Genomic DNA, 9,307 nt, shown 5'->3' on the forward strand with positions numbered 1-9,307 from the left:
AGTGTTCTGTTGTGGCAAGTTTTTAAGAAACTGCTAAAGTGCTTTTTAAAACATATTGGGTCTAATGTAAATGACTTAAACTAACATATGTTGGATCTGTAGATTAATGATTAAGTTAATCATAAATCTACACAAAATGAATGGACATTAGATGTCATGTAAGTTGTAGACAGTAAACAAATGTGACTATATAGGTGACAAGGTGAGCCTTATCATTACAGCAGCAGAGTGATACTAATAAGAGAAACTTAAAGATGGGAGAATGTGTGTTGCTCTCCGGACAGCTATATGAATGAGATGTCTGTCTGTCTTTCCAGGTGTGGAGCCACCCTCACTCACCTGACAGAGACCGTAGTGATCCACCTGTGCCGAGGAGCTAACCAAAGTGAACGTCAGCAAGCGCTCAGGGCTGGACGCCACGGTTACCGGCTGCTGAAGTTAAGCACCCCCTTCTCTCAACACACTTGAGCATACGGGAAGGAACCTCTTCATAGAGACATGGAAAAAGTGACAGTGCTCTCCTAAATTCTACATAACTGTCCATGTAATCCTATAGCTGCTCTCTCGATCAGCCTAAAATGTCTCTCAGTTCTACTGCGTTTCAGGGACAGTATTCATAGTCTCAGACAGAGTAGGACTGCTGATCTAGGATTAGTTTTTCCTTCTAGGTACTATTGAATATGATTATATGGACAGGGGGGACCTGATTCAAGATCAGCACTCCTACTATGAGAGTCTTTATGAATACTAAGGCCCAGTTTCTCGTGCCTGATTGTGTCGTATCATTGCAGGGTCCTCCAGGTCATGGCTGTAATGCTATATGCAGCGAAAGCCAGATTTGTGTCAGGTTTGACTTGTGGCCTCATTAACCAGGCAATGGTTATCCAATTTAGCCCCATAATGTAAGTACTCTCCTCTACTCCCTCTCTGAAAGCCATAAGGAGTTCTAGATCCAGGTTAGTGAAACGTCCAGCCACAAGCATCGTCCTTTAAATAAACAGGCTCATAAATCAGGATTAGGGCCCATTCCATTTTGTTGAAACAGGACTGTATAAAAGAGAGAGAAAGCTGTGCAACTAATGTTTCTGAAATATATTCTGCAAATATTGTTGTTTCTCCGCCTGTGCTTCCTGTCCATTAGTCTTGAGTGATACATGCGTTGCCTGGGCGACACTGATTGATGTTCTCATGGCCGTCGCCGCTGTGACACCACCCCGTTTCCCATGGACACACACAAACAGTCGGCAGGCGGACTGTCAGTCAGAGAGGTGTTGCGCTGGGCCCAGTCGGGGCCTGGCCAGTGCTGCTGCCCCTCTCCCCTCCCCTCACCCCACTCAACTCCAATGCAAAAAGGAATACGGTGGGACTGCAATAACAGCCTCTGTCAGTCTGTATGTGGGGATACCTTGGCCAGCAGTCTCTGGCAACCCATCCCTCCCTCTATGGGAGTGATGGAGACTGAGGGAACTGCCTGGGCCGGGCCACAGTAGTGGAGGTACCTAACACTACCTAATGGTGGCGGTATTGCCCTTTTTTCTTCCTTGCCGGTCAAGAAATGATAGGTTAGTGAATTCTGTGTATGAAGAATAAGCCCTCATGCATTCAAGGTCCACATTTTAATCCTCTAATCCATATTTAAGATATCTGTAATTTAATAAATGTGGAGGCCGTGGAGACTCTTGTTGTGCCAACTGGTAACATTGTGTATTTACACAGTTCAGCTCAGAATCATCACCCTCCCCTCTGAGAAGGCCATTTTGTTTATTTCTCTTAAATGACATTATACTGTTTTTTTTAATAGTCACATACATTCTGTCGTACTATTCAAGTCTTCAAACAATGTCAAGTACGTCTTTTTACATGAGTCCACTCTTCACCCAATCACCCTTTCCTTAAAGCTTTAAGCACCAGCTGTCAGAGCAGCTCACAGATCACTGCACCTGTACATAGCCCATCTGTAATCAGCCCATCTATCTACCTACCTCATCCCCATACTGTATTTATTTATTTATCTTGCTCCTTTGCACCCCAGTATCTCTACTTGCACATTCATCTTCTGCACATCTACCATTAAAGTGTTTAATTGCTATATTGTAATTACTTCGCCAACATTTATTGCCTTAACTCCCTTATCTTACCTCATTTGCACTCACTGTATATAGACTTTTTGTTTTCTTTGTTCTACTGTATTATTGACTGTATGTTTTGTTTTCCATGTGTAACTCTGTTTTGTTGTATTGTATCGAATTACTATGCTTTATCTTGGCCAGGTCGCAGTTGCAAATGAGAGCTTGTTCTCAACTAGCCTACCTGGTTAAATAAACGTGAAATAAATAAATAACCACTGGAAGCATAGAACTATGCAGTGCTGGACAAGTCATGCAGTTGAATTGAGTGGAGCAGAGTAGGGAGTGGTGGAGGTGAGGGGTCTAAGAGGAAGGAACTGGGCTGGTTTATTTATGTTTGAAGTCTAATCTGCCTGGCCTGATTAATGATCCTGACGAGGGGAGTGACAGCACACAGCACGGGCGATGGAGGGAGAGATGGCGGAGAGAAGGGCGCAGCAGCCCTACCAGGTTTATATGGACCTGGGGTTGAGGGCGAGGGATGCAGCCAGGACATGGGGAGAGGTAGAGGAGGTTATGGAGAAGGTGTAGAAGGAGGGGGGGATTCCTGTGTGCTCTGTTCAGGGACGGGGTGCTGACTGAAGGACCCTGAACCCCCGCTCGGCAGCAACAGCTTGACTCTATCACCCACGGAACAGCACAAAGTTAGCCCACATGCTCTTAGCTGCAAGGCTGGGGACATGCAAAACACTGACTAACTGTTGTATTTGCCATGGATAGATAAATAAGTTAATGTCTCTGCTTAATGAGACACTCAGTCTAGAGACTAGGCTGCCTCTGAGCCCAAGGCTACATACAGATAATAATGTATTGTCTGTTTACGTTATTTTCTTATTTCTGACTACTGCTTTTTCTGTGCAAACGTACTATTTTTTTTAAAGTCAATCATATTTGTGGCTGAATTGTTTGGAATGTCTTTATTCGTTGTTGTTGATATACAGACATTGCCTTGGGTCTTGAATTGGACAACCGCGTCAGCCTTGCAGAACGTAATGCTAAGTTGCTCACTGGGGTCAGGGTTAAACTTTCAAGTCGCCAGCTAATGATGACTTGCACTAAAACCCACAACTGGGGAGGGCATGTCTGATGACACCTGGCGACCAACTTTAGTTACTGTAAATAGAGTAGCCTAATTTACAATGAAGCTCCGTACTGCATTATTTATGTGTAAAGGAAGGAATAAAATATGAGATTGCACTGATGACTCCCATTAAAATAATGATGTCCTCTGTGTGTGCATGGGTGCCTTTGTCTGTGCCTGCGTCCGCGTGTGTGAGTGCGTGTATTTTGTCTGGGAGTTGGTCTCGCTGGTTGTTAGGTCAGTTCCTTGTCGGAGGCTGTGCAGTGAGTAGCACGTAGGGGTGGTCACACTGACCTCTCCCCAGCTCTGCTGACAGGCTCCTCTGCTATGCAGCCCTGTCACTCAACCCTCTGCATCAACAATGGCACAAATTCCTCTGTTTGTTTGGTTAAGGACAGGGCTCTCACAAACCCAGAAACTCCTTAGGATCCCTAAACAGCTTCACCCCTGAACTGAGGCCTGTGTCAATCTGGAATCTGCCCTCAGACCACTAGCGATTAAAGTTAATTGAGTGGTTCAAGAATAGTGATATTGAACCCATTTTGCAACAGCAAAAGGATTTGTGTTTTTATTTCCGTCAAATGGAGCAAACAGATTAAATCTAGCTTGGAAACACACTTAGCATAACATGTCAAAATGTCAAGGTGCCGCTCAGGGGTGTTTTCTGTCTTAATCTCACCTATTGAAAGTTTACAGTCTTGACTGTGAGTCAACATTCACTGGGCCATTGTGACTTTAGTCACTGAGCCCTTACAGCCAGCACAGAGAGAGCAGACACACGCAAAGGGTACAGAGCCCCATGGCCAGGGAGGCAGATATATCTGCCTTGTGTAAACATTCACGCAAATTCTGGAAACAGAAAAGGCTAAACCAGACAAGGATTATCCCACATAAATTAATTGGGCCTGATTTATGTCCGAGCTGTAGTGCTGCCAGTGTCTCCCTCAGCTGTCTGACAGTCTAAAATGTCTGGAGGGCTCAGTGATGGAGAGTGGTACCAGGAAGACTTAGAGAAGAAGTAGAAGGAGCCTCTAATACTCATGGGTAGTCAAGCTGAGCAACTCAAACTGGTCTGTAGCATTCTGCACTGTGCGGTCTGGTCTCCCAAGTTTGAGACCATTTAGCTTTAAGACTCCTAGAAGGAATTGTGATGAGCTTAACAGTGACTGAAACGACAACTTGAACATGGGTGATGAACAATGACTTGTATGGTGATGAACTAGAATGGAGCGCTTGCAATGTAACGAATGTCTATTCAAATCAAATTGTATTTGTCACATACACATGGTTAGCAGATGTTAATGCGTGTAGCGAAATGCTTGTGCTTCTAGTTCCGACAATGCAGTAATAACCAACAGGTAATCTAACTAACAATTCCAAAACTACTGTCTTATACACAGTGTAAGGGGATAAAGAATATGTACATAAAGATATATGAATGAGTGATGGTACAGAGCAGCATAGGCAAGATACAGTAGATGGTATCGAGTACAGTATATACATATGAGATGAGTATGTAAACAAAGTGGCATAGTTAAAGTGGCTAGTGATACATGTATTACATAAGGATGCAGTAGATGATATAGAGTACAGTATATACGTATGCATATGAGATTAATAATGTAGGGTATGTAAACATTATATTAGGTAGCATTGTTTAAAGTGGCTAGTGATATATTTAACATCATTTCCCATCAATTCCCATTATTAAAGTGTCTGGAGTTGAGTCAGTGTGTTGGCAGCAGCCACTCAATGTTAGTGGTGGCTGTTTAACAGTCTGATGGCCTTGAGATAGAAGCTGTTTTTCAGTCTCGGTCCCAGCTTTGATGCACCTGTACTGACCTCGCCTTCTGGATGATAGCGGGGTGAACAGGCAGTGGCTCGGGTGGTTGTTGTCCTTGATGATCTTTATGGCCTTCTTGTAACATCGGGTGGTGTAGGTGTCCTGGAGGGCAGGTAGTTTGCCCCTGGTGATGCGTTGTGCAGACCTCACTACCCTCTGGAGAGCCTTACGGTTGTGGGCGGAGCAGTTGCCGTACCAGGCGGTGATACAGCCCGCCAGGATGCTCTCGATTGTGCATCTGTAGAAGTTTGTGAGTGCTTTTGGTGACAAGCCGAATTTCTTCAGCCTCCTGAGGTTGAAGAGGCGCTGCTGCGCCTTCTTCACGATGCTGTCTGTGTGAGTGGACCAATTCAGTTTGTCTGTGATGTGTATGCCGAGGAACTTAAAACTTACTACCCGCTCCACTACTGTTCCATCGATGTGGATAGGGGGGTGTTCCCTCTGCTGTTTCCTGAAGTCCACAATCATCTCCTTAGTTTTGTTGACGTTGAGTGTGAGGTTATTTTCCTGACACCACACTCCGAGGGCCCTCACCTCCTCCCTGTAGGCCATCTCGTCGTTGTTGGTAATCAAGCCTACCACTGTTATGTCGTCCGCAAACTTGATGATTGAGTTGGAGGCGTGCGTGGCCACGCAGTCGTGGGTGAACAGGGAGTACATGAGAGGGCTCAGAACGCACCCTTGTGGGGCCCCAGTGTTGAGGATCAGCGGGGTGGAGATGTTGTTGCCTACCCTCACCACCTGGGGGCGGCCTGTCAGGAAGTCCAGTACCCAGTTGCACAGGGCGGGCTTGGAGGGTACTATGGTGTTGAATGCCGAGCTGTAGTCGATGAACAGCATTCTCACATAGGTATTCCTCTTGTCCAGATGGGTTAGGGCAGTGTGCAGTGTGGTTGAGATTGCATCGTCTGTGGACCTATTTGGGCGGTAAGCAAATTGGAGTGGGTCTAGGGTGTCAGGTAGGGTGGAGGTGATATGGTCCTTGACTAGTCTCACAAAGCACGTCATGATGGCGGAAGTGAGTGCTACGGGGCGGTAGTCGTTTAGCTCAGTTACCTTAGCTTTCTTGGGAACAGGAACAATGATGGCCCTCTTGAAGCATGTGGGAACAGCAGACTGGTATAGGGATTGAATACGTCCGTAAACACACCGGCCAGCTGGTCTGCGCATACTCTGAGGGCGTAGCTGGGGATGCCGTCTGGGTCTGCAGCCTTGCGAGGGTTAACACGTTTAAATGTTTTACTCACCTCGGCTGCAGTGAAGGAGAGTCCGCATGTTTTCATTGCAGGCCGTGTCAGTGGCACTGTATTGTCCTCAAATCGGGCAAAAAAGTTATTTAGTCTGCCTGGGAGCAAGACATCCTGGTCCGTGACTGGGCTGGTTTTCTTCTTGTAGTCTGTGATTGACTGTCGACCCTGCCACATACCTCTTGTGTCTGAGCCGTTGAATTGAGATTATACTTTGTCTCTATACTGACGCTTAGCTTGTTTGATAGCCTTGCGGAGGGAATAGCTGCACTGTTTGTATTCGGTCATGTTACCAGTCACCTTGCCCTGATTAAAAGCAGTGGTTCGCGATTTCAGTTTCACGCAAATGCTGCCATCAATCCACGGTTTCTGGTTAGGGAATGTTTTAATAGGTGCTATGGGAACGACATCTTCAACGCACGTTCTAATGAACTCGCACACCGAATCAGCGTATTCGTCAATGTTGTTATCTGACGCAATACGAAACATATACCAGTCCACGTGATGGAAGCAAAGAGCTGTCAAAGGACACCAGAAACAAAATTGTAGACCTGCACCAGGTTGGGAAGACTGAATCTGCAATAGGTAAGCAGCATGGTTTGAAGAAATCAACTGTGGGAGCAATTATTAGAAAATGGAAGACATACAAGATCACTGATAATCTCCCTCGATCTGGGGCTCCACGCAAGATCTCACCCCGTGGGGTCAAAATGATCACAAGAACGGTGAGCAAAAATCCCAGAACCACACGGGGGACCTAGTGAATGACCTGCAGAGAGCTGGGACCAAAGTAACAAAGCCTACCATCAGTAACACACTACGCCGCCAGGGACTCAAATCCTGCAGTGCCAGACGTGTCCCCCTGCTTAAGCCAGTACATGTTCAGACCCGTCTGACGTTTGCTACAGAGCATTTGGATGATCCAGAAGAAGATTGGGAGAATGTCATATGGTCAGATGAAACCAAAATATAACTTTTTGGTAACAACTCAACTCGTCGTGTTTGGAGGACAAAGAATGCTGAGTTGCATCCAAAGAACACCATACTTACTGTGAAGCATGGGGGTGGAAACATCAAAGGGACCAGGACGACTGATCCGTGTAAAAGAAAGAATGAATGGGGCCATGTATCGTAAGATTTTGAGTGAAAACCTCCTTTCATCAGCAAGGGCATTGAAGATTAAACGTGGCTGGGTCTTTCAGCATGACAATGATCCCAAACACACCGCCTGGGCAACGAAGAAGTGGCTTCGTATGAAGCATTTCAAGGTCCTGGAGTGGCATAGCCAGTCTCCAGATCTCAACCCCATAGAAAATCTTTGGAGGGAGTTGAAAGTCCGTGTTGCCCAGCAACAGCCCCAAAACATCACTGCTCTAGAGGAGATCTGCATGGAGGAATGGGCCAAAATACTAGCAACAGTGTGTGAAAACCTTGTGAAGATTTACAGAAAACGTTTGACCTCTGTCATTGCCAACAAAGGTTATATAACAAAGTATTGAGAAACTTTTTTTATTGACCAAATACTTATTTTCCACCATAATTTGCAAATAAATTCATAACAAATCCTACAATGTGATCTTCTGGATTTTTTTTCTAATTTTGTCTGTCATAGTTTAAGTGTACCTATGATGAAAATGACAGGCCTCTCATCTTTTTAAGTGGGAGAACTTGCACAATTGGTGGCTGACTAAATACTTTTTTGCCCCACTGTATACACTGTACCAGTCAAAAGTTTGAACACACCTACTCATTCAAGGGTTCTTCTTTATTGTTGCTGTTTGTTACATTGTTGAATAATAGTGAAGACATCAAAACTATGAAATAACACATGGAATCATGTAGTAACTAAAAAAGTGTTAACAAATCCAAATATTTCATATTTGAGATTCTTCAAAGTAGCCACCCTTTGCCTTGATGACAGCTTGGCACACGCTTGACATTCTCAACCAGCTTCATGAGGCAGTCACCTTGAATGCATTTTATTTAACAGGTGTGTCTTAAGTTAATTTGTGGAATTTCTTTCCTTAATGCGTTTCAGCCAATCAGTTGTGTTGTGACAAGGTAAGTTTGGTATACAGAAGATGGCACTATTTGGTAAAATACTATTAAAATACTAAGTCCATATTATGGCAAGAACAGCGCAAATAAGCAAAGAGAAACGACAGTCCATCAATACATTAAGACATGGTCAGTCAATCCGGAAAATGTAAAGAACTTTGAAAGTTTCTTCAATTGCAGTTGCAAAACCAATCAAGCGCTGTGATGAAACAGGCTCTCATGAGGACCACCACAGGAAAGGAAGACCCAGAGTTCCCTTTGCTGCAGAGGATAAGTTCATTGGCGTTACCAGCTTCAGAAATTGCAGCCCAAATAAATGCTTCACAGAGTTCAAGTAACAGACATATCTCAACATCAATTGTTCAGAGGAGACTGCGTGAATCAGGCCTTCATGGTCGAATTGCTGCAAAGAAACTACTACCAAAGGACACCAATAAGAAGAAGAGACTTGCTTGGGCCAAGAAACATAAGCAATGGACATTAGACTGGTGGAAATCTGTCCTTTTGGCCTGATGAGTCCAAATTTGAGATTTTTGGTTTCAACCGGTGTGTCTTTGTGAGACGCAAGGTAGGTGAACGGATGATCTCTGCATATGTGGTTCCCACCGTGAAGCATGGAGGAGGAGGTGTGGGGGTGCTTTGCTGGTGACACTGGGATTTATTTAGAATTCAAGGCACACTTAACCAGCATGGTTACCACAGCATTCTGCAGCGATACGCCATCCCATCTGGGTTGTGCTTGTCATGTTTTTCAACATGACAATGACCCAAAATAACCCTTCAAAGTATGTAAGGGCTATTTGACCAAGGATAGTGATGGAGTGCTGCATCAGATGACCTGGCCTCCACAATCACCTGACCTCAACCCAATTGAGATGGTTTGGAATGAGTTGGACCGCAGAGTGAAGGAAAAGTAGCCAACAAGTGCTCAGCATATGTGGAAACTCCTTCA

At 44.8% G+C, this 9,307-nt stretch overlaps 1 pseudogene; it reads left to right on the plus strand.

The window, feature by feature from the left end:
- The window catches only part of LOC124036473, a 36,659-nt pseudogene extending 34,637 nt beyond the window's left edge, over positions 1-2,022 (plus strand).
- The last annotated feature ends 7,285 nt before the right edge of the window (positions 2,023-9,307 follow it).

The sequence above is a fragment of the Oncorhynchus gorbuscha genome, linkage group LG05 (assembly GCF_021184085.1).
Source record: "Oncorhynchus gorbuscha isolate QuinsamMale2020 ecotype Even-year linkage group LG05, OgorEven_v1.0, whole genome shotgun sequence".
Taxonomy (NCBI): domain Eukaryota; kingdom Metazoa; phylum Chordata; class Actinopteri; order Salmoniformes; family Salmonidae; genus Oncorhynchus; species Oncorhynchus gorbuscha.